The following is a 26,848-nucleotide window of genomic DNA, read 5'->3' as shown; positions in this document are numbered from 1 at the left end:
TGTGGCCCAGCCGCCACGGAAAGAAGTTCCCGCGAGACTTTTGAGAGCACTTGTGAAGGAGACAGCTTCTAGCTGTGGCTGCCAAGCTCCAGATATATGGAGGAGGCTGTCTTGGGGGACCTCACCCCCTCAGACTCTTCATCCCCAGCCCACCCACCGAAAATAATATGCCATGGTCCTTTGAAGCTATTACATTTCTGGTGGTTTGTTTCAAAGCTATGAGTAACTGATCAGAATGGTTAATAGAGGTTTGGGTAATAGAGGTTTTTCTGGTTTCTAAAAAACCTGATTCTTCTGGCTGTTTGATCTAAACGCTGATGCCTCCTGCTCTTGATTCAGTTGCTGGAGACAACTGTAAGCTGTGTCCTTTCACCTCTGAGTTTCAACTTGCCTGAAAGCACAGAACAGCAAGCAACCCTGTAAGGTGTTCTTCAACTGTGATGCAATCCTAGTGTGTTGATATGATTTTTTTTTTCTTGCTTCCTTACTGATTGGGTAAAGGAGAGGAATTTAGGTAAAGGAAGAGGGAAATTGGAGAAAGAGGATGAGAAAGAGACCAAGAATTTTCCACGTACCTACCTTGGGACTGTGTATGATGTGATTTGCTTTCCATCTGCTATCCTGTCCACCCAACAATCCTATGAGGTGGACGTCATTCCCATTGTGGTGCTGGTTTAGTCGGTAAATTGTTTCTGACCCCATGGGCATGTAGCCTTCCAGGCTCCTCTGTCCATAGATTTCCCAGGCAAGAATGGAGTAGGTAGCCATTTCCTTCTCTGGGGGATCCTCAGGGATTGAACCCATGTCTCACACATTGCAGGTGGATTCTTTGCTGCTGAGCCAGTGGGGAAGCCCCTATTCCCATTGTACAGATGAACAAATTGAGGCTCTGGGAAGTTAAGTGGCATGTCTGAGGCTTCCTAGCCAGGCTGTGACAGGCAGGATTTGATCTAAGGTCCTTCTGTAATAGATACAATGACCATATTTAGTCCGTTCTCTCCCTGGGTTGGGAAGATCCCCTGGAGAAGGAACCAGCAACCCACTTCAGTATCCTTGCCTGGAAAATTCCATGGACTGAGGAGCCTGGCAGGCTAAAGTGCATGGGGTTGCAAAGAGTCAGACACGCCTGAGCGACTTAACTTTCTAACTTTTCTTTCTACGCTGGCCTGAGCTTGTCTGAAGAGAGCAGGAGGGAGGCGGTGCCTGAAGCCACGGAAGATCTTTTGACTTCTCCTTTAGCTTCACCTGAAACTGGCTTTGGAGAGACAACCGGAAACCAAGATCTCTTCCGTTGAGTTCCACCCCGATTTCAGATCAGGCAAGGTCTTCATTGGAAACGGCTCATCCCAGACAATTCAACCAGGAGGCGTTCAATACACGGCCTATTTACGGGAGGCGGGGGGATGGTGAGCAAGGTTAAAGAAACACAAAAGGATGCTGAGGTTCTCAGGGGCTGGCCACAGTGGGAGCTGTCACCACCCTTAGGGCTGCAGGGGCCAGGGGGAGGTAGACGGAGCCAATGAGGGCTAGAACCATGGAGCTAGGCTTTCCAGCAGGAGCTCCGGTCACAGCGGGTCACTTTCAAGAAAGGGTAGATACCCAGACAGGACCTCTTAACCCACCCTCCCTCCTATCTCTACCAGCGCTGCCCAGAAGGCAGAGGGCAAGGAGCTGGAGCTGTATCTGCAGGGGACCTCCCTGGGTATCGGGCAGAGCAGAGAAAATGGAACGTGGATCTGTGCGTGTAGATGGGGCAGGGGCATAGCATAAGCAGCACAGACCTGATCCCACCCTGGTCCTCTTTCACCCTCCAAATGGGAACACATTCAGTGACCTTGAGGCTGTTTTCTTCAAAGAAAGGGGACTCTTGGGTGCGTTTCAGGAGGTGTGCTGGGAATTTCCTGGAACGGTTGCATGCTCACCAAGCCCTGCACAAAACACTCTCTCCACCTGTCAGCACCCAGATAGGTTCAAGTGTGTCTCTGTTGCACTTGGAGAGGAATTTGGAGTGTGTGTGTCTTCCAGCCACTCTCCAGTCCCCCTTTAAGGGGAGTCTTATTTTAAAGGTAGTGTTTATTGGCTTAATCTGTTGACTGTGTTGTTTCCCAGCTGTGTGACTTCAAGGATGTCAATGATGTCTCTGGGTCTCAGCCTTCTCATCTGTAAAATGGGTTAGAAGGAGCATTGAATAAGAATCTCTGTGGATAACACTTTGAACAATGCCGAGTGCCTGTTAAGCACATAGAGGTTGGTAGTTCTTTTTCTTTTTTATCTTCTCCTCCTTTTCCTTCTTCTTCATCACAGAGGACAGTGTGTATCAGGGAAAACAACAGAGAAGTCCTATCATGGATATTCTTTCACCAAGTTAGAAAAGCACAAAATAAAAAATAACAGAATTCACAAATCATCAGATCTTTTCCAGCATGCTGTGCACTGCGATGAGCTCTGGATATATTCAGTTTCCATCTTTCACAAAGCTTTGGGAGGTAGATATTTCCATGCTTCTGGGCCAACGGAGAAACAGAGGCTTAGAGATTGAACTTGCCCAAGGCCACCCATCTAGGAAATGGCAGGACTGAGATGGAAGCCCAGGTCCGGCTGAGCTGCGGTAAACCCTTTACTGACCACCTACTATGCGCTGGGGGAAGACAGGTGAAGCCACGGGAAGCTGGGACCCTGCTCTTTGGATTTGAACATGCCTGTGACAAGACAGTTGCCAACACCATGCCACCTTCCATATGTTCCATGTGACTAAAGATGCTTCCTGGGTGTCCTCTTCCTATTTGAGATGGGCCAATATTCCACGTATTGAGTGCTGGAGGGACCAGGGGGTGAGCAGGACCACCTGAGACAGGAAGTGGGGCTTGAATGACCCGCATGGAGTGCAGACTTACGAATCACTCCTTGGAACTGTGGCCATCTTTTTGGAATAGTGTATTTTAAAAAATTGTATTCATAAAATGGAAGTTGAAAATGAGATTAAAAAGGGGAGCTCCCTGGTGGTCTAGTGGTTAGGACTCTGGGTTTTCACTGCAGTGCCCTGCATTTGCTCCCTGGTCTGGGAACTGAGATCCCCCCGAGCCACAGGATGCAACCAAAAAAAAAAGTGTGTTGTGTTATGATAGCTAGTGCGCTTGGGCTATCATAACAAAATACCACAACCTGGGTGGCTTAATCAAGAGACTTATTCTCTCATAGTCCTAGAAGCTGGAAGTTCAAGATCAAGGTGTGCCTGACTCAGTTTCCTGAGGCTTTTCTCCTTGGCTTCCAGGTGTCTGCCTTCTCACCTTCTAAGCCCAGGTCCTTCTAAGCCCAGGTGCCCTGGTGACCTTAACTCTTTTCTAAGAACACCATCCGTATGGATTAGCATCTGCCCTGAAGACCTCATTTAATTTAATCACCTCTTGAAACACCTTGTCTCCAAGTACAGTCATATTCTGAGGTCCTAGGAGTTAGGGTTTCAACACAGGAAATTGGTGGTGGGGGAACACCTGACTGAGCCTGTAACAATGTCTTTGTTGTTGTTGTTCTTCAGTCGCTCAGTCGTGTCTGACTCTTCACCACCCCGTGGACTGCAGCATGCCAGGTTTCCCTGTCCTCCACTATCTCGCAGAGTTTGCTCAAGTTCATGTCCATCGAGTCAGTGATGCCATCCAACCATCTCATCCTCTGCCGTCCCCTTCTCCTTCTGCCTCCAATCTTCCCCAGCATCAGGGTCCAAACAATCAGCTCTTCACATCAGGTGGCCCAAATATTGGAGCTTCAGCTTCAGCACCAGTCCTTCCAATGAGTATTCAGGGTGGATATCCTTTAGGATCGACTGGTTTGATCTCCTTGCACTTCAAGGGGCTTTCAAGAGTCTTCTCCAGCACCACAATTTGAAAGCAACAAATTATTATTATTTTCTTTTTTTTTGAAATTCTTTTAAAAATGAATAAATTTTATTGAAGTATAGTTGATTTACAGTATTGGGTTAGTTTCAGGTGTACAGCAAAGTGATCCAGTTATATATACATATATATCTATTTTTTTTCAGATTCTTTCCCCTTGTAGGTTATTACAAAATTTTGAGGACAGTTCCCTGTGCTATATAGTAGGTCCTAGAATTATTATTATTTTTTTTATAGCTAATAAAAGGCTGAACCTCTTATGGTTCAGATTGCTGATAATCAACTCTTTGTGATCTGGAACAATGAAGACTTCATTCGAAGCCTGGCCGGCATTCCCAGTGGGGAACAAAGGTACACGCATGTCCTCCTGGCTGTGGCAACAATGTAGTGTCACTCCGTGAACACAAGAAGCGAGCATGCAAGCAAATGGCATGCGGAAGAAGAAAGCCAGCTAGGAGCTCTCTCGGGTCGAGAAGTGGGTCTCTCTTGACTGTCTCACATGCAGTTTTTCTGGGCTTGCAAACCTGCTTTCTTGTCCTACACTTGTGTACAGCAGATACCCAACCTGTCTTTCCTGCCACATGGCAGTTCACTTTTGGAGCAGAGATAAACTGGGAGTTTGGGATTAACATATACACATTGGTGTATGTAAAATAGGTAAACAACAGTGACCTCCTGTTTAGCACAGGGAACTATCCTCAATATCTTTTAAAAAAAAAAAACTATTTATTGTTGATTGAAGAATTATTACTTCACAATGTTGTGTTGGTTTCTGCCATACATCGACATAAATCAGCCATAAGTACACGAATGGCCCCTCCCTCTTGAACTTCGCTCCCACCCCTCGAGGTTTTCACACAGCACCGGGTTGAGCTCCTTTGCGTCGTACAGCAAATTCCCACTGGCTGGCTGTTTTACATATGGTAACATATATGTTTTCATGCTTCTCTCTCCTTTCGTCCTACCCTCTCCTTCCCCCATGTACTCAACTGAACTCTTTGATCAACCCAATAAAAATATGTATAAGTGAATCACTTGAAACTATTATAACATTGTAAATTAAGCATACTTCAATTAAAAAATGCATTTAAAAAAATAAAAAGAAGCTCACTTTCTTCTGAGTGCCTTCCTTTCCTCCCCACCAGGTTAATCTGTGTTCCACCGAAGATTTAGTCAGCCAGCTTACCCACAGAGCAGTGGCTGTCAAGGTCCAGTTCAGTTCAGTCGCTCAGTCGTGTCCGACTCTTTGCGACCCCGTGGACTACAGCACGGCGGTCTTCTCTGTCCATCACCAACTCCTGAAGCTTACTCAAACTCATGTCTGTCGAGTCAGTAATGCCATCCAACCATCCCATCTTCTGTCACTCCCTTCTCCTCCTGCTCTCCCTCTTTCCCAGCATCAGGATCTTTTCCAATGAGTCAGTTCTTTGCATCAGGTGGCCCAAGTATTGGAGCTTCAGCTATAGCATCAGTCCTTCCAATAAATATTCAGGACTGACTTCCTTTAGGAAGGACTGACTGGATCTCCTTGCAGGCCAAAAGACTCTCAAGAGTCTTCTCCAACATCACAGTCCGAAAGCATCAATTCTTCGGCTCTCAGCTTTCTTTATAGTCCAACTCTCACATCCATACATGACTCCTGGAAAAACCATAGCTTTGACTAGACAGACTTTTGTTGGCAAAGTAGTGTCTCTACTTTTAAATATGCTGTCTAGGTTGCTCCTAGTTTTTCTTCCACGGAGCAAACATCTTTTAATTTCATGGCTGCAGTAACCATCTGCATTGATTTTGGATCCTCAAAAATAAAGTCTCTCACTGTTTCTCGGAGAAATATCAATAACCTCAGATATGCAGATGACACCACCCTTATGGCAGAAAGCAAAGAAGAACTAAAGAGACTTGATGAAAGTGAAAGAGGAGAGTGACAAAGTTGGCTTAAAACTCAACATTCAGAAAACTCAGATCATGGCATCTGGTCCCATCACTTTATGGCAAATAGATGGGGAAACAATGGAAACAGTCAGGGTCCAAGTATCTCAAAAATACAGACAACTTCTTCCGTAGGATAGCCCTAAAAAGGGGTGTGTGGCCTTTATCCCCGTTTTACAGATGGGGAAAATGAGACATTGAGAGATTGTATCAATACAACTCCCCTCCAGTCCTACATGCTAGCAAGCACTCTTAACCACTGTGCTCCACTGCCTTTGGCAGGACGGGTAAGTCCAGCTGGGGACATCAGAGTGAGGACGTGATGAGCTCCAGCTCAGGCAGGTCATGGAGGCAGGGTCTTCTTTTTCCAGGTCCATTCAAGGAGCGGAATTCTGTATCTTAGACCCAGATTTCCTCCAGTGCTTGCTGTCTCTCGGGCAGCCCGTGTATCTGTGGCCTCTTTGCTACAGGACTGGAAGTGACAGCTGAGACCTGCTCTGTGATGTGACGTCATGGGAATCTGAGAGCACAGAGGCTCTGAGGTTAACGCTGTGATAGTAATTACTGGCCTCAGAGCATGATGGGGAGGATGGGTGAGATAGCACAGGAGAGAGGTTGGCACAGTGCCAGGCACTCGGGAGGCACCCAGCATGGTGGTGATGGCTGGTCTTGTTGACTGTTCTGTAATCTGTCAGTGTATAGGACTAGAATGCAAATTCTATACTCTAGGGGTACCTGATGGAACTGGTTTTTGCAGGAGGGGTGGGGAGCAGGGATGAATTAAGATTTGCAGAAACATGTAATGCAAGCCGGGCACCCCGGAAGCACTTGATATATATCATCAATATCTTTGCTAGCAAGTCTGAGACCATGACACCCACTTGGATGAAGAGACTGAGGTTTTGAGATAAACTTGCTCAAGGTCATGCAGCCAGTAAGTGATGGAGTTGGTTCCTGTATGGTTTCCTGGTTTCTCCTGCTTCTCTCCTCTCTGTTCTGTTCTCAGAATACCAGCCACAGGGATCTTGAGAGTATAAATCTAGGTCAGGTTACTCCCCTACCAAAAATTCTTCTCTAAATTTTCATGGCAATTTCAATCCCTCCATGTGCCTAGCAAGGTTTTCCATGATTTGGTCTTTGCTAAGCCCGTGGTCATTAGCTCATGCTTCTCTTTCCCACATAGATAAAGGTCAATTCTTCCCCCCGACCCCTCCCACTTCAATAGTGAGCACTGTATCAGTTAGCTATTGCTGCCACCACTACTGAGCCCATATGCCGCAACTATAAAGTCTCTGCCACAACGACAGATACTGCATTACACAACGAAGACCCAAGGCAGCCAAATAAATATTTAAAAAAAAAATGATCTCTTGAAGTTGCAGCTACCATGTCTGCTGAGGCTGCAATCATCAGAAGGCTTGACTGGGGCAGTAGGATCCAATTACAAAATGGCTCATTCAAACAAATGATAAATTGGCATTGGTTGTTGGTTGGAGGGACCTCAGTTTCCCTCCATTTGAGACTCTTTATGGGTTGCTTGTTCATGTTTATGACAATCGTCAGCTTCCTTCTGGGTGAGTGATTCAAGATGGAGAGAGGTAGAAGCTACCATGTCTTTTATGACCTACCCTTGAAAGACATGGTTGGTCCATCCTTTCTGCCATATTCTTGTCTTGAAGCAGGTTGGCCCTATTTGATATGGGAGAAGACTCTACATGATGTGAGTACCAGGAGGCAAGGAGCACTGGGGCTACCCTCTTCCTAGATCCCTAACCCTCTTTTCTTTATTTGTGTCTTACTCATCCTTTAAACCTCAGCTTTTGAGCTCACCTCCTGTAAGAAACCTTCTCCAACAGCCCAATTTATTCATTCCACAATTATTTACTGAACATCTCTCAGGTACCAAACACTATTCCAGGTGCAAGGATATAGCAGGCAAGAGTCCCACTGGACCTATTTTCAAAAATATATTTTCAGAACTTCCCTGGTGGTCTGATGGCTGGGAATCCACCTGCCAATGCAGGGGACACAGGTTTGATCCCTGGCCTAGGAAGAACCCACATGCTGCGGGCCAATAAGCCACAACTACAAAACATGCACTCTGCAGCTGCTGAAGCCAGTGAGCCCAGAGCCTGTGCTGCGCAAGCAGAGAAGCCACCGTAATGAGAAGCCTGCACACTGAGCCCCACTCTCCACAACTAGAGAAAAATCCCTGCAGCAACAAAGACCTGCACAGCCAGAAACAAACAAGCACATCCCCTTCTCCCTCCAAACGGGGTGCTCTTTCCATTACACCTGAATTCTTTTCTGAGCATCACACCCTGTATCTTTTCAACGGGGATGGATTACATCATCTCAGTCAACTTCTTGGGCTTTCTCAGCGGGTCGCATGCAATAATGGATGTAAGTGGGACTTCCCTGGTGGTCCAGTGGTTAAGACTCTGCGTTTTCAATAATGGATGTAAGAGCATCATGTAACAAAGTGTTATGCTGATGACCACGAGGATGGTCCTTGTTTTTCCTTCCCTCAGTCCTAGGGAGGGGTACCCATCTTGGCTTTCTTTTTTGTGCTCCTCAGGCTGGCTGGTTTCCGTCTCCTTTCCTCCTTGGCCTTCAGGGATGCCATGTGGCTGCTTCATTATTCATAGTGGCAGCTGAATAATCGGATTGGTATTGGTTTGGAGGAGGGATGGGAAGGGGAGAGATTTTTGCTACACTGTTTCTCTTTGGCTATTTTCATCTCCCCTGCCCAGTTGTGATTTATTTCTGCTGTTGGCAGTCTTGCTTTCTGGAAATTCTTTCATTGGCATAGAAAGAGCGATTAATGATGGCAGGATGTGTACATTTTGGGGGGTCCTTTTTGGCTGTGGGAGCTAGCTGAACCACTCACGGCATATGGCGAAAGGGGGTAGGTACTTTGGGTGTTGAGAATCTCAGGGTGCCCATCTGCGCTCCCAGCCTCTGAGTTGAACAGTTTTAATCTCTTAAACCCAATGGGCTTATGTACCTGCTATTTGTATGAGCACATTCACTCCCAGGATCACCTTTGAAAGGTGTTCCTATCCACATTTTGCAGATGGGAAAACTGAGGCTTAGACTGATGAAAGGCATTGTACAATTACATAGTTATCTGTTCCTCCCTAACCAATTATCCCAAATTTAGTGGCTAATAGGCAACTGTTTTATTATGTGCACATATTCTATGGGTCAGAACTTTGGCCTGGTTCTGCTCCATCATGTTTGAAGCCTTAGCTTGGATGACCTGATTGGTTGGGAGTCATCTGAACATCTAGGGGCCCAGAAACATCAAAGGCTGCTTCACTCACCTGTCTGGCACTGGGGCTGGGTGACTCAAAAGCTGGACTCACCAGGGCCAGTTGATTGGAACAACTCCACATGGCATCTTCCTGCAGCTTGGGCTTCCTCACATCATGGCAACTGGGTTCCAAGCAAGACTGTGTTAAGACTGAACACCTAGAACAAGAGAATCACATGGAAGCTGAATGGTCTTGTATGACAAATGGTCTTGTAGTCTTAGAGTAGCCTGCATCACTTGCTACAACAGAACCCAGGTCTAAAATCAAACTGGGATGCACAGTGCAGAAACAGGACTAGGGCATTTCTAGAGGGAAGTCATCCCCCACTCCTGCTTACTCTGCTGAGGATGTTTACTGAATAGGCCACCCTAGGGATACCCCAATCAAAATCACTCTGTGGGGCTTCTCGGGTGGTCCAGTGGTAAAGAATCTCCCTGCCAAAGCTGCTGCTGCTGCTGCTAAGTCGCTTCAGTCGTGTCCGACTCTGTGTGACCCCACAGATGGCAGCCCACCAGGCTCTGCCATCCCAGGGATTCTCCAGGCAAGAACACTGGAGTGGGTTGCTATTTCCCTTTCCAATGCATGAAAGGGAAAAGTGAAAGGGAAGTCGCTCAGTCGTGTCCGACTCTTCACGACCCTGTGGACTGCAGCCTACCAGGTTCCTGCGCCCATGGGATTTTCCAGGCAAGAGTACTAGAGTGGGTTGCCATAGCCAAAGCAGGGGACATGAATTCGATCCCTGGTCTAGGAAGATCCCACATGCTGCAGGGCAACTAAGCCTGTGTGCCACAACTTCCAAGCCTGCGCGCCCTAGAGCCCATGAACTGCAACTACTGAAGCCCGTGCTCTAGAGTCTGTGCTCCGCAACAAGAGAAACCACCACAATGAGAAGCCCGTGCACCCCAACTAGAGTGTAGCCCCCGCTTCTGCAACTAGAGAAAGTCCATGTACAGCAACCAAGGCCCAGCACAACCATAAGTAAATAAAAAGAACAATAAAAAAAGATCACTCTGAGATAGAAGTGTATCCATTATACACACACACACACACACACACACACACACATTTTGCGGCAGGAAATCAACCCCAGTTCAATGAACATCAGTAATGATGGTGGTGTAATTCAGTCCAGGTCCAAAGGTCTGAGAATCGGGGGATGTGGGGGTGGGGGCAATGATGTAAGTCCCAGTCCAAAGGCCCAAGAACCAGAGCATCAGTGACCAAGGACAGGAGAAGACAAATGTCCCAGTTCAAACACAGCAAATTTGCCCTTCTTCCACCTTTTCTATTCAGGCTCTCAGTGGATTGGCCGAAGCCCATTCACACTGCTAAGGGCCAACTACTTTACCCAGTCCACTGGTTCAAATGTTAATCTTTTCCAGAAACACCCTCATAGACACACCCAGAAGTAATGTTTTATCAGCTCTCTGGATATCCCTTAGCCTGTTAAATTGACACATAAAATTAACCATCACACACACACACAATTAACCATCACATCAACTAACTCTAGGTCATCATTCCCTCTTTTTAAATTTTTGGTTCCTCAACCAGGGATTGAACCCAGACTCTTGGCAGTGAAAATTCAGAATCCTAATCATTGGACTGCCAGGGAGTTCCCAATCATTCCAACTTTATAACTTTTTTTTCTTTTAAACACTGCCTGAAATTAACAGGGGAAAATACATCTGCTGGGGGAGAAAGATGCAAAATAAATGCAACTGGGCACTGAATTGCTGCTGGGGACCTAGAGGTGAGGACTTTCCAGGTGGCTCAGTGGCAGAGAACCCGTCTGCCAATGCAGGAGACCGGGGTTTGATCCCTGGGTCAGGAAGCTCCCCTGGAGGAGTATTCTTGCTCAGAAAATCCCATGGACAGAGAAGCCTGGCGGGCTGCAGTCCCTGAAGTCACAAAGAGTCGTAGATGACTGAGAGACTGGGCACACTCACATCCAGAGGCCAAGGCAGGGTACAAACTCTGATGTCAGATGGCTTCCTTGATGACAGTGGTTTCATTCCAAAGCAAGTCAGGGTGGTGACATGACCTTAGGCGGCTGACCCAGAGAGGGGCAAAGCTGGGGGCCTCATGGATGGGACCCAAAGAGGTCCTAGAGAGGAGTGCAGGCATCAGGCAGCATGGAGAGTTGGCCCCTGGGAGAGGAGAATGGAGAGTGAGTTTACCTTCCATCTCCCCCTTCCCCTACTGATTCCCTAAAACAGAGAAACAGGCTGGTGGGTGTCTTCCTTCCCTGCGCCCACCCTCCGCTGGGGCATCTCTCACTGGTCCTGGTGAGGGCCACACACAGACACAGAGGTCTCTCCAAAACGGACAGTTAATTATCTCCAGGCCAGGGAGACCTGCAGAATTAAGTTTTTCCGGACTGGACCAGGACACAGGGGGAGGCGGAGACCCTCCCCCACCGCCCCCTTAGGCACTCTCATTTCCTTGCCAGTTTTCTAGAAATCCAGGTCACTTTCAAAGCCTGGAGCTGCAGGCTGCTTGAGCATGGGGTCGCTTCCGAGGTCACTGGCTAGACAAGCAGGTCAATTTTAGCAGGAAATCTACATGTAAGTGATGCTGGTTAAGTGGGGACTCTGATCCAGGGAGTTCTGGCCTCTGTCATGGGCCAGTCTTTCCACTTCATTTTATAACTGGTCCTCAGGAAACTAACATTGATTACACACGCACACTCACGTACAGACTTAATAAATACATCCAAATGTCAGGTATATGGGAGGCCCTTCCAAATATATCTCATTTGCCATTCTCATAACCCGGAGAAGGAGACTTGATACATTTACTTCTTCTTACAGCTTCCCATTTGATAAGTTTTTTTTTTTTTCTTTCCTTTACACATTTCCACCGGCCAGATTCCCATTTAATAGATGAGAAGACTGAGTGTTAGAGTGCTTAAGAGGCATGTTTGGGATTGCTCAAGTCAAGTGGGACTTGAACCCTTCTCCTCTGGCCCCCTAGTCCAGTCCTCTTCTTGATTTAACCTTGAACCTTGGAACCCAAAGGGTTGTCTGACAGCAAGCAGCTCCTCTCTCTCACCTGGATTCCCGGTCAGGAAAGGAGGAAGCTCTGGGCCCTCCCTCCGTCCCACCCAGCCACCCACCCGAGGTGCCATTAAAGTTAATTGTTTTTACTGCCAGTTTTACATCGTCTTGTAAATCTTTTTACGACATGGCCCAGGAACACGGAGCTGTGTGCAGAACTTGGGGACAAAATAAGAGTTTGAATACAGAAGCTTGGGTCCCACAATTACCTGGAGGCTGTAAGACAGGGGTCCCTTTGGTTCTTCCCTGACCCGCTGTCAGTTGGGTGACAGGTCTCTTCCAAGAGTGGCTAGGGCTGCGCACGTGCATGTGTGCTAAGTCACTTCAGTCGTGTCTGACTCTTTGTGACTTCATGGACCGTAGCCCACCAGGCTCCTCTGTCCATGGGATGCTCCAGGCAAGAATACTGGACTGGGTTGCCGTGCCTTCCTCCAGGGATCTTCTAGACCCAGGAGTCAAACCTGCGTCTTGTGTGGTTCCTGCTTTGCAGGTGGATGCTTTGCTGCTGAGCCACCGGGGAAACCCTAGAAGGCCGAGATCCTTTGCCCCTCCAATGTCAGCTGGACAGGTATCCCTCTTGAGCCTACATTGTGGAACCTGCCAGAATCTGAGACCCCTAAGCTCTGATTCCAGAGCCTTCGGAAAGGCTGGCTGGGGGGATGGAATGGGGAAACTCCAGTGCAGAAAGTAGGGCGTTTGGGGCACTGGGTCTCTCCCAGCTTCAGGAACATGGATGTATTGGCCAAATCACTGAAAAGCAGGTGTTGAGGTGGACACACATTCTAGGCTGTGGTGGTCCTGGAGACCCAGGTCTTTCCTAGCTATGTGTGTGTGTGTGTGTACTCAGCCACTCAGTCATATCCAACTCTTTGTGACCCCATGGGCTGTAGCCCGCCAGGCTCCTCTGTCCATGGAATTTCCCAGGCAAGAATACTGGAACGGGCTGTCACTTCCTTCTCTAGTCGTTCTCATAATCTATTCCGGGGCCAGCACCCGCAAACCTGTCAGAAATGCAAGTTCTCAGGCCTCACCGCAGACCTCTGAGGGTGCGGGCCTGGTAATCTGATTTCAGCAAGCCCTGTGCGGGACTGGGATGCTCGCTAAGGTCGGAGAACCACCCGTAGAAAGAATACAGGCGCCGGCTTGGGAGTGAAGAGGCAGGGTTTGAGTTCTTTTGCTAAAAATGAGGCTTTGGCCAGGAAACTGTAGGAAACTCAGTGGCAGGGTGGGAGGGCTGGGAGGGACAGGAGAGGAGTGGGGAAATAGGCCACTTAGGCCCCCGGGGAGGATGACAACCAGGGAAATACACCAGAGCGCTCTCCGACAGGGCCTCTGAGGTCGGAGGCCGAGTCCGTCTGCGGGCTCTACCCCGGGGCCGATCCAGTTCAGGGAGGTCAAAAAGGCAGCTCTGAACGCGCCCAACCGGGACTGGAAACATGTAAAACCCTCGGTTCAGCCCGATTCCTCCTCGTCCAGGCAGCTTGTCTTGGGGGCACCCTAACCTCTCCGAACCTCAATTTCCCCATCTTGGGGATCACTGAGGCCGGAAGTTGTAGAAGCACCTAGGAAGCTACGGGGTCCTGCATCGGGACCAGTTTCCGGCTGTGCGCTCCCCGTAAGTTACAGAAAGTCCCTGTGTCAAGATCCCGCCGGAGAGCGGCGAGGGGCGAGGGGCTGCTGGGATTCCGGGCTGCGGCCGACTGATCTTTTCCGAGAATCCTCCAATGGTGGTGCCTTCGGGCAGTGCGAGAGGGGCGTGAGGTTAACTTCCAAGCTTTTCCTTAAAGCGTCTGGCGAATAACCCGGGTGTTTGCAGAATTAATGAGTTGCACAGGAGGCTGAGCGCGGGGGCCCTAACTCGGAGAGCCCGCGCACGGCGGCAGGGACCCAGTCCTGGAGCGCAGGGAGCACCGCCTGGGGTTAGAGGTCGACACTGGCCTTCTCCCAGGTGAAAGAAAAGGGTGAGGATGGGAGGATGGGGGACGGAGGAGGGTTGGGAGGTGGGCTCTCTTGCCTCTGGAGGGTTCAATAGGCATTCCAAGTGCTCTTTGTTTTAAAATTATTTTCTATTGAAGTATAGTTGAATTGCAATGTTGTGTTCCAAATGTTCTTTGAGTAAAATCCAAACAATGACCCGATCTCCAGTGAATATCAGTGATGGAGTGCTCTCCCCCTTGCTTGCCTTTCAGGACTGAACTTTTGTTACCTCCCTGCCAGCAACGTCCAGTGGGGAGGGTCCTCCCCAGGACCCCAGACCCAGCTTAGGTTCGAGATCAGACCACTCTCCCCATCTCCTCTCGTTTCCAGCGGGCCAAGCTCATGGAAGGAGAGGGAACCAGAGAACTCTGACCTCCCCAGTTGGAGGAGATGGAGGTTGGGCCAGTTTCCCCCTCCCAGACCCCAGGTCCGAACAGCTGGAGGGGCCTTGGCCTTGCCCGGGGGCCTTGGCTCACCCCCTCCCCCACGGCCCCCCTACCCAATCTCTGCCAGGCTTTGAAAAGTGCCTTTTACGAACTTTTCCATTTTCCTTCTGGAGAAGTGTTTGTTCTCAGTCACCTCGCTGTTTTATGAGCTTCAGAGCTGATCTGCACGTTCTTCCCTCCGTGTAATTTCAATTTGAACTCTCCCCGGAGCGGCCTTTTCCCTCTTGCAGGCTGCCAAGTCGTTTGAAGGCTGTACAAACATTCTTCCTCTCTCTCATCCCCGGGAATCAGGGTCTACACCCACGAGGGTGGGCGGAGGCGGTTACCCCGAGAGTTCTGTTGGGTTGGAGCCCTTCAGCAGACGCCTTCCGATCGATGGTTGGCAAGGATGGACTGGGAAAAGGGAAATATTTGAATAATCGGCCCCGTGGCCCCTCTTTTTGAGGAATATGATGTGGTGTGCGTGTGTAAACACCCCAGATCCATATTTGAAGTCTTGGGAGTGAAGATAGAGGAGGTGCACAGGGATTAGAGATGCGGTGATGGAAACTGGCACCTTCTCTCTGTTAACAGCCTGCTTTCAATTTTCAGCTGGTTTCCTGGCAAGGCGGGATTATCCCCACTTTACAGATGAGGAAAACTGAGGCTGAGGTTGGTTTCCCATCCCATCCTGTTGGGATTCATGTCTTAATTTGAATGAACACTCTTCATAACAATACTTCTCTGGACTTATGGCTTATGTCAGTAACTACTTAAGACAACTGCCCTTCCTTTGTTAAGTACCTACTCTGTGCAGGGCAGCATTCTAAGCCACTGGCTTTTTCATTTCTCCCAAATGTTTGTCACAGTGACTGTATGAACTATGTTCTTAACACATGACAGTAAAGTGTCATGGCAGAGAGACGTTGTCACCAGCCCCAAGTCACATACCAAGGGAGACCGGAGTCAGGAGTTGAACTCAGAGGCAGGCACTCCTAACCATCAGTATCCTGCCTCTGGGAGAGCCTTTCCCAGCTCTCTTCTGAGTCACATGAAAGAAATCCCAGGATTACTGACCCTAGGCTGCATTTTCCTCCCCAGGGTCACGCTGAGGCAAACAGGAGGATGGGGGTGGAACAAGGGTTACATAAGGCAGTAACTTCAAAGGTGGTCACCACTAGGGTGTACAGCCGTGGCTCTGGGCGGTTCGCCAGCGGCACAAGTCTACACTGCGGGCTCTCCACCCACGGTCTCTCACCTACCTCTCTGTGGTCTGAGGACTGAGCTGGTGGCAGAGGCCGCTGAGGGCTGGAGGTCTAGACGTTGAAAGTAAGGGAAGCAGAGATCAGGTGTTGATAATCAGAGTAAAAATAATGATACCAGACATTGTTTATTGAGCACTTACTATGCTATGCATAATATATGGTTCTAGTCCCTTTAAAAGGCACAGAGAAGTTAAGTCATTTTTTTCCAGAGTCACACAGCCAGTAAATTCCTGGCTTTAGACACCCTCCAGTAGGAAGGAGGCTGTTAGTGGGGACTCACTTCATGTAAATGTGGCATATTCTGGTGGAAGCAGATTCTGATTTTATCTGAAATGAGCTACAGCACAGAATGAGAGGATCTCAGGACAGTTGGCGCAGCCGGCATCCAGGTGGGGAAACAGGCCTGGAGAGGGGTGGGGGATGTCCTACAATCCCACATCGAGTCAAGAGAGTAAACAGAGGCGGAACCCCCTGGTTCTGGGCCTCAGGATCTCCTTCCCATACCACAGTGCCTGCCACAGCCCTGAGGGAGGAAGTGAGGGAAGGGCCTGATACAGACCTGGGTTTTTCCTTTTGCCTTCAGCTTACTGTGTGACTTTATGGAAGTTGCTCAACCTCTCTGGGCCTCAGTTGTTCCAACTGCAAAATCATGGCAGTACAGGGGTTAGAGTGTGCAGTTGCTGAGTCATCGGTGATCATAATGTTCGTAGATACTCATCAGGTCACAACCAAAAAACAGATTCAGAACCAAGCAGATAGAGTTCCCAATCCCAGGGTTCTAGGAAAGCCGGCTCCCCATGCTTTTGGAGAGGGGGTGGCAGTGGGGTGCTCCCTGGATGCCTGAAGAAATGCTCTTTCTTTGACAGCCCAAAGGCTTCTTCTTCTTTTTTTTTTTTTTTTTTTAATTTTTGGCTTCATCATGCAGCATGTGGGACTTCAGCTCCCCATCCAGGAATTGAACATATGTCCCCTGCATTGGAAGCATGGGGTCTTAACTACTGCACCACAGGGGAGGTTCCCCAAAGGCTTCTTGATCACAGCCCAAGGATGGAGTATATGGGCTTCTACAGGAGAAGTGGGTTCTAATCCCAGGGATGGAATTCCTCTGAGGCCTCCTGCCCTTAGGACCACTGAGCCAAGGGTGGTACTGGGGGGCAGGGTGGGGCTGGAGGGTGAAGGTCTGGGCTGGAGTAATTAGCTTTGGCCTGGAGGGTCTCTAAGACCCAGTAGCTCTGTGTGCTAACGCCTGAATGTATATCCAGCCAGAGTGACTTATGTGAATACTTAAGGCCCACATAGACATGGTACACCCCTCCTCTCCTCAGCCTCCCCTCCTCTCCCTTCTTCTATTATTATTATTAGTGCTAGAGCTACACTTTTTCTAGCACAATACGTCAGCTGTATTGCAATTTACTGTATACCATTGAGAGTCAGAGACGTGAAGACATTTGCTCAAGGTGCTCCGCCAGTAAGTGGCCCAGAGACAGACAGGTAAGAATAGAGGGCAGACTGACTTCCCCAGCAGTGCAGTGGTGAAGAATCTGTGCTTCCAATGCAGGGGCCGAGAGTTCCATCCCTGGTTGGGGAACTAAGATCCCACATGCCACACAGGGCAGCCAAAAGATTAAAAAAAAAAAAAAAGAGGGCAGAGAGAGGAGGTCGGGGGAGCAGGCACTGTGACAGGGGAGAGAATTCCCATCTCCTTGCCCTAAATCTGACACTGAACTGGATCGATCATCCTTGATGTGATCACAGACACCCACAGACACCTGGGACACAGAACACCCCAGGAAGTGGGCTGTTCCCCGATCGAGGGCTATTCCTTAGGCTGTGATCCACAGCCCCAGAAAGGTGCTGATGGCTGCTTTGGGGGCTGATTTATGTTGGTATCTCCATTCCTGGTGACTCCCTGGGGCAGCAGAGTATTTCATTACAGAGATCTCAGACTTTCCTATTCTGTTCCAGGAGCTGGGAGGATAAGGTGTGTGCTAGGGTGGGTGCTAGTGCCCAGGGAGGCGGATATAGGCAGCCTGAGGACCCAGCTGATGCGAGGATCCTGGGACGCAGGTTTCCGTCAATGTATCAACTACACGGGGAACCAGACACTCCACCGAGGGAGGCTGGAGGCAGGGGTAGGTGGCAGTGGATAGAACCATTGTGCCTTCCGTTAGAGTCAGATGAGGCCTGGGGTATTATTTTGCAGACCCAGAGAGGGGCTCTGCTTGGTCAAGGTCACTCGAATCAGGGATGGAGTCAGGGTGGGAGTCAAGGGTGAGATCCAGCCTAAGAAGGCCTGGAACTAGCCTTTCCCCGCTTCCCTGTGCCGAGGGACTGGGGCAGAGGAAGCGCTGGTGGTGGGGTGTCTCCTTCATGGCGCCTCCCTTCCCCCACAATGGTGTCGTCGGGGTGGTCCAGACTCAGCCTCCCTGTGCCCTGGCGCTCCGGGGCGGAGGCGCATTTTTCCGCATCGTGGGCTGGAGAGATGGCCCAGCTTTGCTGGGCTGGGAAGAAGGAAGGGAAAGCGGGGCCTGAAGGGCGATGCGGGGGTGGGGGGAGTGTAGGAGGAGGGAGCTGCGAACAAAGGGGCCCCGCGCGCTGGATCGGGCCTGGCCGCTGAGTGACGATCCGCAGGCACGCGTGGTGGGGCGGGTTCCCAGGGAGGCGCGGGGGAGGGGCGGGGGGCGCAGGGAGATGCAGAGACACAAACCCACACAGAAGAGAGACCCAGGCTGAGGGGGCAGAGATGAACCCACCGAGATCGGGAGAGAGAAACGCACAGAGGAGAGAGGGAGGCAGGCTGGGAGGGTGGTGGATGGAAGGAGAAACACACGGAAGAAGATTGACGCATATAGAGAAACACTGGGTAGAGAGAAAGCAGAGAGGAGAGAGACTTAGGGAGGGAGAGACGGAGAAGGAAGCCTAAACCAAGAGAGGCAGGGAGAGAGACAGCGGAGAGAAAATGAAGACCCAGAATTGATACAGGGATAGACAGACATTGAGAGTGGGAGAAACAGGCCTGGAGAGACAAAGAGACAAAGACAGAGAGACAGACACTGAGCAGAGACCGATCGACGATCCAACTGGTCGATGAGACTTGTAGCCAACAGGGGACAGAATACCGCATTGACGCAAATTCACCGTGGCTGCAGGGATCTGAGGTCTACTGTGCAGTGGGTCCTTGGCTGTCCTGGCCCGATTGGTCCAGGGTGAGGGGACATTTGCCCACTCCAGGTCCCAGCATAAGGGTCTTTAGGGGTTAGTTTCTCTTCCAGATAAAGTGTTTTCTGTGAGTGGTTTAAATGACCTGCCAACCCCAGCATGCCCTATCTTTGATTTTTAAATGTCATCCTGCCACCTCTAGGGTGGGCGTCTGAGGGTGTGTCTGTCCCCAGGCAGGGTCTTGGGGACACTCCTCAGGCCCTCAAGGGACTCTATGTCCAGCTTCAGGGACGCCCTTGCCTGCACACACGAGCGTGAACAGGGTCATGCAACCTTCCCAAGATACAAGCATCTTCATCACGTATGTTTGCACACACCCTCCTGGAAGCTCACCAGACACACACACGATACTCACTGCAGCATACACATGCGAATTCATGCTCAGTATTTGTTGAGAATCTGTTACATGCCAAGTGTTAGACTCGGCATTAAAGATAGAAAATGGAGTAGGAAAATTTCTATTAAAGAAAGAAAATGGAGGAGGAAATGGCAACCCACTCCAGGATCCTTGCCTGAAAAATCCCATGGACAGAAGAGCCTGGTGGGCTGCAGTCCTTGAGGCTGCAGAGTTGGATATGCCTGAACACGAAAGATAGAAAAACAAGACAATGAAAGGGATCTCTCAGTCTTCCTCTGTAGACCACTGTGCCAGGGAGGCTGCTGGGGCCCTGGTCATGGGGACTGTCCCTCTGTCTTTGAAAATGTCCAGGGTCAAGGTCTGTGGTGTGGTAGAGAGGTCCAGCCCCCCACTGCCATCAGGGCTAAGAGCACCCACCTTAGTCCAGGTGAGGGGCCTCCCCAGCTATGTTCGTTGTTGTTTAGTCACTAAGTTGTGACTGACTCTTCAGAGCTCGCCAGGCTCCTCTGTCCATGGGAATTCCCCAGCAAGAATACTGGAGTAGATTGCCATTTCTTTCTCCAGGAGATCTTCTCAACCCAGGGATTGAACCTGCATCTCCTGTATGACAGGTGGATTCTTTACCACTGAGCTACCTGGGAAGCCCCTCCCAGCGTATAGATTTTTTCTTTCTTCATCCCCAAAGCCTCTTGACTGATACAGGGATTCAGAGGACTGAGGGTCCTGTCCCTCCATCAAGTCTCAGGACTGCCCCCCGTATCTGCTTCTCTGGGGAAGTCAGACATAGGAGATTGTTCCCTCCTCCCAAGTTGGGAGCATCCCCTCCCCCAAAGGGGATCCTGTGAGAAGTGGGGGAGAAGTTGGATTGCCTTTTACTTTGGATTGGCCCAAAAGTTCATGTGGGTCTTCCCGTAAGATGGTATGGAAAAACCTGAACCAACTTTTTGGCCAAGCCGGTACTTGCCCCAGCATCTCGGGAGGGCACGCACATCCGTCCAGCTGGGCTGAGGGTAATGATCACGCTCAGTGCCTGCTTCCAAAGCCGGTTGGGTCTTTCTTTTCATTTCACTTCATACGTCCTAGTGATTGAATAGTGATTGAATGGGTCTCCAACATTGGAGGCAGATTTGATTGGGTAACAGCGAATGTTTATTGAGTGCCCACCACACTGGGGTGCTTTGCCAAGTGCTTTGCAGATACTGCTCAGAACAGCCCCATTACGTGGAAGGGTTGATCGTGAGTCCCATTGTACAGATGCAGAAACTGAGACCCGGGGAGCTGAAAGCTTGTGCCCCAAATAGTATGGCCGGAAGAATTCATGCCAAGGCAGGCTGACTCCAGAAGTCAAGCTTTTAACTTACCTGGAAATCCAGTGGTTAAGATACTCTTCTGTGGCTGCAGGGGGCTCCAGTTTGATCCCTAGTTGGGGAACTAAGATCCTGCATGCCTCTAGGTAAGGCCAAGAAAAAAAAACAGGAAAAAAAAAAAAAAAGAGCAGAAGTCAAGCTTTTGGCTAATATCCACCCCTGGAGCAGATAGCTGTAGCCTATCTCTGCAGCCTCAGGAAGTGGGCAAGAGGGGGAGATTTGTGTTTGCTTGCAAGTATGGGTGTCGTGGGTGGTGCAGATTTCCGGGGTCAGCCAGCAACTGCCCTGGGATTCCAACGGCAGAGGCCCAGCCTGGGGAGAACTTTCCAAAGACCAGCCATTTCCTCTGGGCTGCTCCAGGGGCCTTGCCCGAGCCCACCAGCTCATTTAAGTTTCTCTGGTCCCGCTGCAGGACTACAGAGCGGCCGGCTCCGCGCCCAGTTTGCCTGCCGTGTAACAGGATAGTTTATATTATACCGCTGAGCAGAAATAAAACTACTGACTCAAACATTGCAAACAGATGCCGCCGGCCAGAGCCCAGGGTCCGCGCCAGATGCTGTTCTGAGAACCCTGGGAGGGCAGAAGCTGGGAGCCTGGTCCCTCCAGACCCTACAGGTTGGGGTGGGGGCTGCTGCATGAGGAGGTGTGCTAAGGGGCTTTCAGAAATGGAGGGGGGCAGGAAATGAAGAAGGAAAGGGGGGCTCATCTTTCTTTTCTCGAACTTTCTTCAAGAATTCGGCCAGTTCGCCACTTGAGACCTGCCAGTTTCTGGATTTTAATGGCCTTTTCTCCCAGGCAGAGGTGAAAGAAACCCGGGGAGCCTCCTGGAAATCCCATGTGAGTTCTCCTCAAATACCCCCAAAATAAACATGCTCTGAGTGCCCTAAACCCCCTTCTAAGAAGATTTTTGCACCTAAGCACTCAACAGAGTTCTAGAACTTCCATCTCCTAATTATCTCCCCCCACCCCCACCCACGTCTGCCGCTTCATCTGCTAGACTGCAGCCACCAGGACCTTCTTAAAACCTGCCACGTCCTGCTCTTTCTCCCATACCTTCAATGGCTCCCCATTGTCCACCGTAGAGTGTCTCCAAGGATGGTCTGAGAAGGGTCTGGGTCAGAGTTCCCTGGGATGGTTCCCAGGGCCCCACCCCTGGGTTAAGGAATCCACCTCTTTAGGGGCCTGGGGATCTGCATTGCAAACGATCTGAAAGGCTTTCTGGAAGGAGACTAGATGTAATTATTTGTTTAGAAAAATGAGCACACTGTAGAGTCAGTCAGGTGATGTCGAGTGGAAAGTGGGTGCAGCCCTCTTCATGCTGTTTATTCAGCAGGTATTTGGACCACTTATGGCGTGCCGGGCACTGAGCTAGGGGCTGGATCCCTGGGATCCAGTCTGGACAAAGTAAGTGAAGTTCTGGTTGTCTTGTATTTCCAGTGACTTGGCAGAAAGAAGAGCTGGACGATGACTAGAAGGTTCCGGAAGACATCATGGGGAGACATCTCAGGAAGGGAAAGTCAATTATCCACAAGGACTCGGGGGCGGTGCTCCCCATCGAAGGCTGGTGTCAGGAAAGACTCTGAGGTCAGAATCCAGACACGGGATTGGAGGTGCTGATGAACTCTGCTGCAGCACAGACTTTGGGGAGACGGTGAGAAAAAGGAGGAAATGGGGCCCCCCTGCTTTCTCATCTTCTCGTCTCTCCTGCACACTCCGAAGGTAGGGACCTTATCTCCTCATCTTCCCCGTAGCCCCTGGAGGTGCCCGCAGTGGTCTGGAAATGTTTGTAGAATGAATGAAAGTAGGGTGGGTAGGGGAGGAAGGGGGACACACAGGCCAAAGAGGAGGGGAAAGAACCAAAAGAATGAATAGGGAGCGACTTCCTTGGTGGGCCAGCAGTGAGGACTGTGCGCTTCCACTCAAGAGGCACGGGGACCATGCTCTGGTCAGGGAATGAAGATCCTGCATGCCTTGAGGTGCGGCAAAAAAAAAAAAAAAAAAAGAAAGAAAGAATAAGGAGATAGAAAAAGAGGGGAAGAGACAACCAGGCCTCCTGGTTAGTTCATAAACCCCAGAAGTGATTTGGATGTATGTGTGCATGAGTGTAGACAGGAATCCCTCGAGAATATGAGGGTCTGATTTTAGAAACCAAGGCATCTAAGAATGCAGAAGTGGCCCCTTCCCTATGGTCCATTGTCTCCTGGGGGAGGAAGAAAGAAAAGGAGGCTGATGTAAAAACTGGGGATGGGAATTCCCTGGTGGTTCAGTGGTTAGGACTCTGTGCTTCCACTGCACAAGGTTGGGGTTTGATCACTGGTCTAGGCACTGAGATCCCACATGCCTCGAGGTGCGGCTACAAAAAAAAAAGGAATTAAGAAAAATGGTGGGTATGACGATGGGCATGTGGAGCTGACCTGGCTGGAGAGTCGTAGTAATGAGGGCAGATTTGTATCAATAGAGGGAAATTGCCAGGGAAAAGGCAATTGTGTGTGTGTGTGTGTGTGTGTATAACAGGCAGAGACTTTCAAAGCAATCAAAATAACTCTGATGAGCACTCTCTCCTACCCTCTCCCTCGTGAACCCCATTTCCTCCCAGTTGAGGCTCAGGGCAGACATGCCTGAATGTAATTCTAAGAGGCAGGGGAAGCCTGAGCAATTATTTTTACACTAAAAAAAAATTTTTTTTTTAAGCCCTCAAAGATACAGGCGTACTCCAGGCTCAGAGGCCCTGACCACCCCATCCCTGAGTGTGCCTCCCCTCCGCCACCCCCATATGGTCTGGCCTCTATCTTCTGCCCGCCTGTGACAGACAGACCAGGCCAGGCACCCCCCAGAGACCACCCCCTCCCCAACCGGAGGCCTGTCCCCTCTGAAACTGATCCCGGGTCTTTGGATCTAATTTGTTTCTCTGTCTGCCGGGTTTAGGAAGGGGGGGGGTGGGGTCTGGCCTGGAGTCATAGTGGTCACAGGTGACATCAATCATGTCTGCGTCTTCCCAAGGACGGGGGTAGGATATCAGAGAGGTGACCAAGCATTTGCCACATGATTCAGATCATCTCAGCATTGATTAATTGGGTTCATCCTGAGTTTCTGAATCATAACAACTGTTTTTCTCCTTCACCTAACGTCAACAGACCCTTAAAGGGGAAGGATCCATTTACCCTCGGCATGTGGTGCGTTGAACGGATCAGCTCCCATTAAATGTTAAATGCTGGATGCGTCTTAGACAAACTCGATTTGCTCGGGATACTTTTCAAAGGTTGGGCGATGATTAGACATCTTTCTCTCTGCCTTGCCCCTTCCTTTCCGGCTTTTTCCCTGGGATGTGTTTTGGCTTCAGCCTCTGGCAGATGGGATGCTGGAACGTGTGGGCTGATGCAGAGGGTCCTTGGGGGTGGAGGGTGGAGACGGGGTGGCGGCTGAGCCCCCACAGGCTGTTTAAGAGAGATACAGTTTCTGAGAAGTTTAATAAGGCAGAAAACAATCCGGATGCCAAATTTGCCTTCCAAAAGCTAAATATCCGGAATGTCTCCTGCCCCTAAATGAAGGAGAAAACAGCATTCCCCCCCCCCAAAAAAAAAAAAAGAGAAGCAGTTTTCTAGAGAAGAGAAATTATGTTTTTGCACTGGTATACGTTCTGAAAGCTAAATAACCCAGTATGCTTGGCCTGGAAGCAAAATCCAGCTCTGAGGTGATCGGTCCGTGAGTGGAGGGGTCAGGGGAAAAGAAAGCAAAAACAAAGCTCAGGTGAATTTCCAGTTGTCTTTCCCACATGTGAAAAGAGATGCCCAGCTTGGTGACACAAGGCTGTGTCACCTTGGTCAAATCACTGTCCGAATCCCAGTTTTCTGACATCTCAGTTTATAGAAAGAGGATGAATCCTAGTCACTGATCTGTTGAGAAGTTTAGATGAAAGAAGGTTAATGAAATAGCTCGATAAATGCAGAGGCTTGGTAGGTTAAATGGTGTGTGTTGAAGACAGGGACGGGGCTGTGGCCGGAAGACCCTGGTGCATTGTGTGTGTGCACTCGTTTGGTTCAGAGTTTCAAAATGTAGACGCGCTCCAAGAGTTCACCAAGGGGACAGTTTTGGCTGTGATAACTGGTGGGAAACCTGGCGATGGAGATCAGTCTGTGAGGGTGGGCTTGGCAGCCCCCAGTAATGTTGGAAGAGTGAACTGGAAATTGATTAGCGTGTCTGGAAAGTTCTCAGGGAGAGTGGAGGCTCTTCACCCCCACATAGCAAACCTCCCGGGAATCTCCCCATCAGCAGTCTTTTTCTCGCCTAATATCACGTTCAGATACTTGAAGTGACCTGGGTCCTCTGTGTCGCCAGGCTCGTCCTTAGTGCTGGACAGAAGGTGACTGAGGCTTTGGACAGGTTCACCCATCTACTGTGGCTCCGGGTTAGGGTGAATCTTCCCTGCCTGAGCCTTGTTTCCTTGACTGCTGCTAAATGGTTTTGTGGAGTGACTGGGCTTTCCTGGGAGACATCGAAGGGGGCAGATAAATCACAGGAGGAGAAAGAGAGGCAGAGGTGGAAAGAGTCCAAAGATGGAAGGAGATGAGAGAGAGACGCCCAGACACAGAGAGAAAGAAACACAGGAGAGAAAAGGACAAAGAGGAAAGGAGAGGGAAAAAAAAGGAGAGAGAGACAGAGAGAATTACCCCACACAGATAACACGGGGGAAAGGAGCCAGGAGAGGGTCAGAAGTACCTGGTTGTACCTGCAAAGAGAAACAGAAACCCGAAGACACAGTCCTACAAGGAAAAAGACGGAATATACAGAGAGCTAATGAGTAGGCAGATGTGATACTTGAATTGTCATATCTTGGACTAGTAGGTGACTGATCCTGACTCTCTTTTCTCTCCCAGAACGTGGAATTCCCTATCAGCATCGCCAGGCCTTCAAAGTCCCCTGCTTGCCTGGTGCCCTGGGGGCCACCGCTGGGATATCACAAATTAGACCTCAGGGCTGTGAGGCAGGATTACATCAGGGGAGGGATGGACAGGGGGAAAGGATCAAAGGCGTCCTGGGCCCTGGCTTCATTGGCAGGACTCCCAGTGGGGCCCACAGGCCTGAATTCCTGGCGGGACCCCCAGGAAACATTCTGATGGGCAGATAGAGCCGTTCCAACCGCAGGCTGCCTCCTCCCTCCCCCTCTTCCTCGTCCTCTGGCTTGTTCCTTGAAATCAGAATTGGGGGTTTCTGAATGCTTCACTCAGCTTGGGACAGCAGCGTCTGTTCTTCTAAGGGACCCCCATTCATTCTCGAGTCTCAGTTCCCTTGTGTGTGAAATGGACATTCTAGTAACAGGCAGGGATCCTGAGTTGTCTGAAGACTCAGGGGAGTGATGTGAAGTATTCAGGAGGGAAAACAAAGAAGGAGAAGGGGAAGAAGAGGAGGAAGAAGAATATGGTGAAAGGGGATTCCCTGGTGGTCAGTGGTTAGGACTTGATGCTTTCACTGCTGGGGCTCGGGTTCAATCCCTGGTCCAGGAACTAAAATCCTGCCAACCAAAACAGTGTTTTGTTTGTTTTGTTTGTTAACTGTTCAGGAGGCAGAAAGATGTGCTGTTTTGGAGTGAGACACTCTTGGGATTAAATCAAGCTGTCTTTCCTGTAGATTTCAGTCACTAAGTTGTGTCCAATTCTTTGCGACCCCATGGGCTGCAGCACGCCAGGCTTCCTTATCCTTCACTATCTCCCTGAGTTTGCTCAGACTCATGTCCCTTGAGACTGTGGTGCCATCCAGTTGTCTCATTTCTGTTGCCTTCTTCTCCTCCTGCTTTCAGTCTTTCCCAGCATCAGGGTCTTTTCCAATGAGTTAGCTCTTTGAATCAGGAGGCCCAAGTCTTGGAGCTTCAGTTTCAGTCTTTTCCTGAGACTTAGTCTTCTACTGTGTAAAAGGGGGATCCTAGAAAGATGTCTCGCTGCATAGCCATGGGCTGTAAACCATCACCCATGCTCAGCTGAGCCCAGGGCCCAGTGCCTAGGAAGCACGGGGCCCATGGTGGCTCCAGGAGACAGAAGCCAGATTGCT

The 26,848-nt window shown here is 49.9% G+C and overlaps 1 long non-coding RNA gene across 1 annotated transcript; it reads left to right on the top strand.

Annotated features, from left to right (window-relative positions):
* Nucleotides 1-2,142: 2,142 nt before the first annotated feature.
* Nucleotides 2,143-4,995, top strand: LOC138422536 (uncharacterized). Its single transcript, XR_011249911.1, has 2 exons — nt 2,143-2,247; nt 3,536-4,995. It is a non-coding gene; the product is annotated as an uncharacterized lncRNA (long non-coding RNA).
* Nucleotides 4,996-26,848: the final 21,853 nt, after the last annotated feature.

This window comes from Ovis canadensis, chromosome 17 (assembly GCF_042477335.2).
Source record: "Ovis canadensis isolate MfBH-ARS-UI-01 breed Bighorn chromosome 17, ARS-UI_OviCan_v2, whole genome shotgun sequence".
In the NCBI taxonomy this organism is placed as follows: domain Eukaryota; kingdom Metazoa; phylum Chordata; class Mammalia; order Artiodactyla; family Bovidae; genus Ovis; species Ovis canadensis.
The sequence above is the reverse complement of the archived record's forward strand: the minus strand, read 5'-3'. Positions and strand labels throughout refer to the sequence as shown.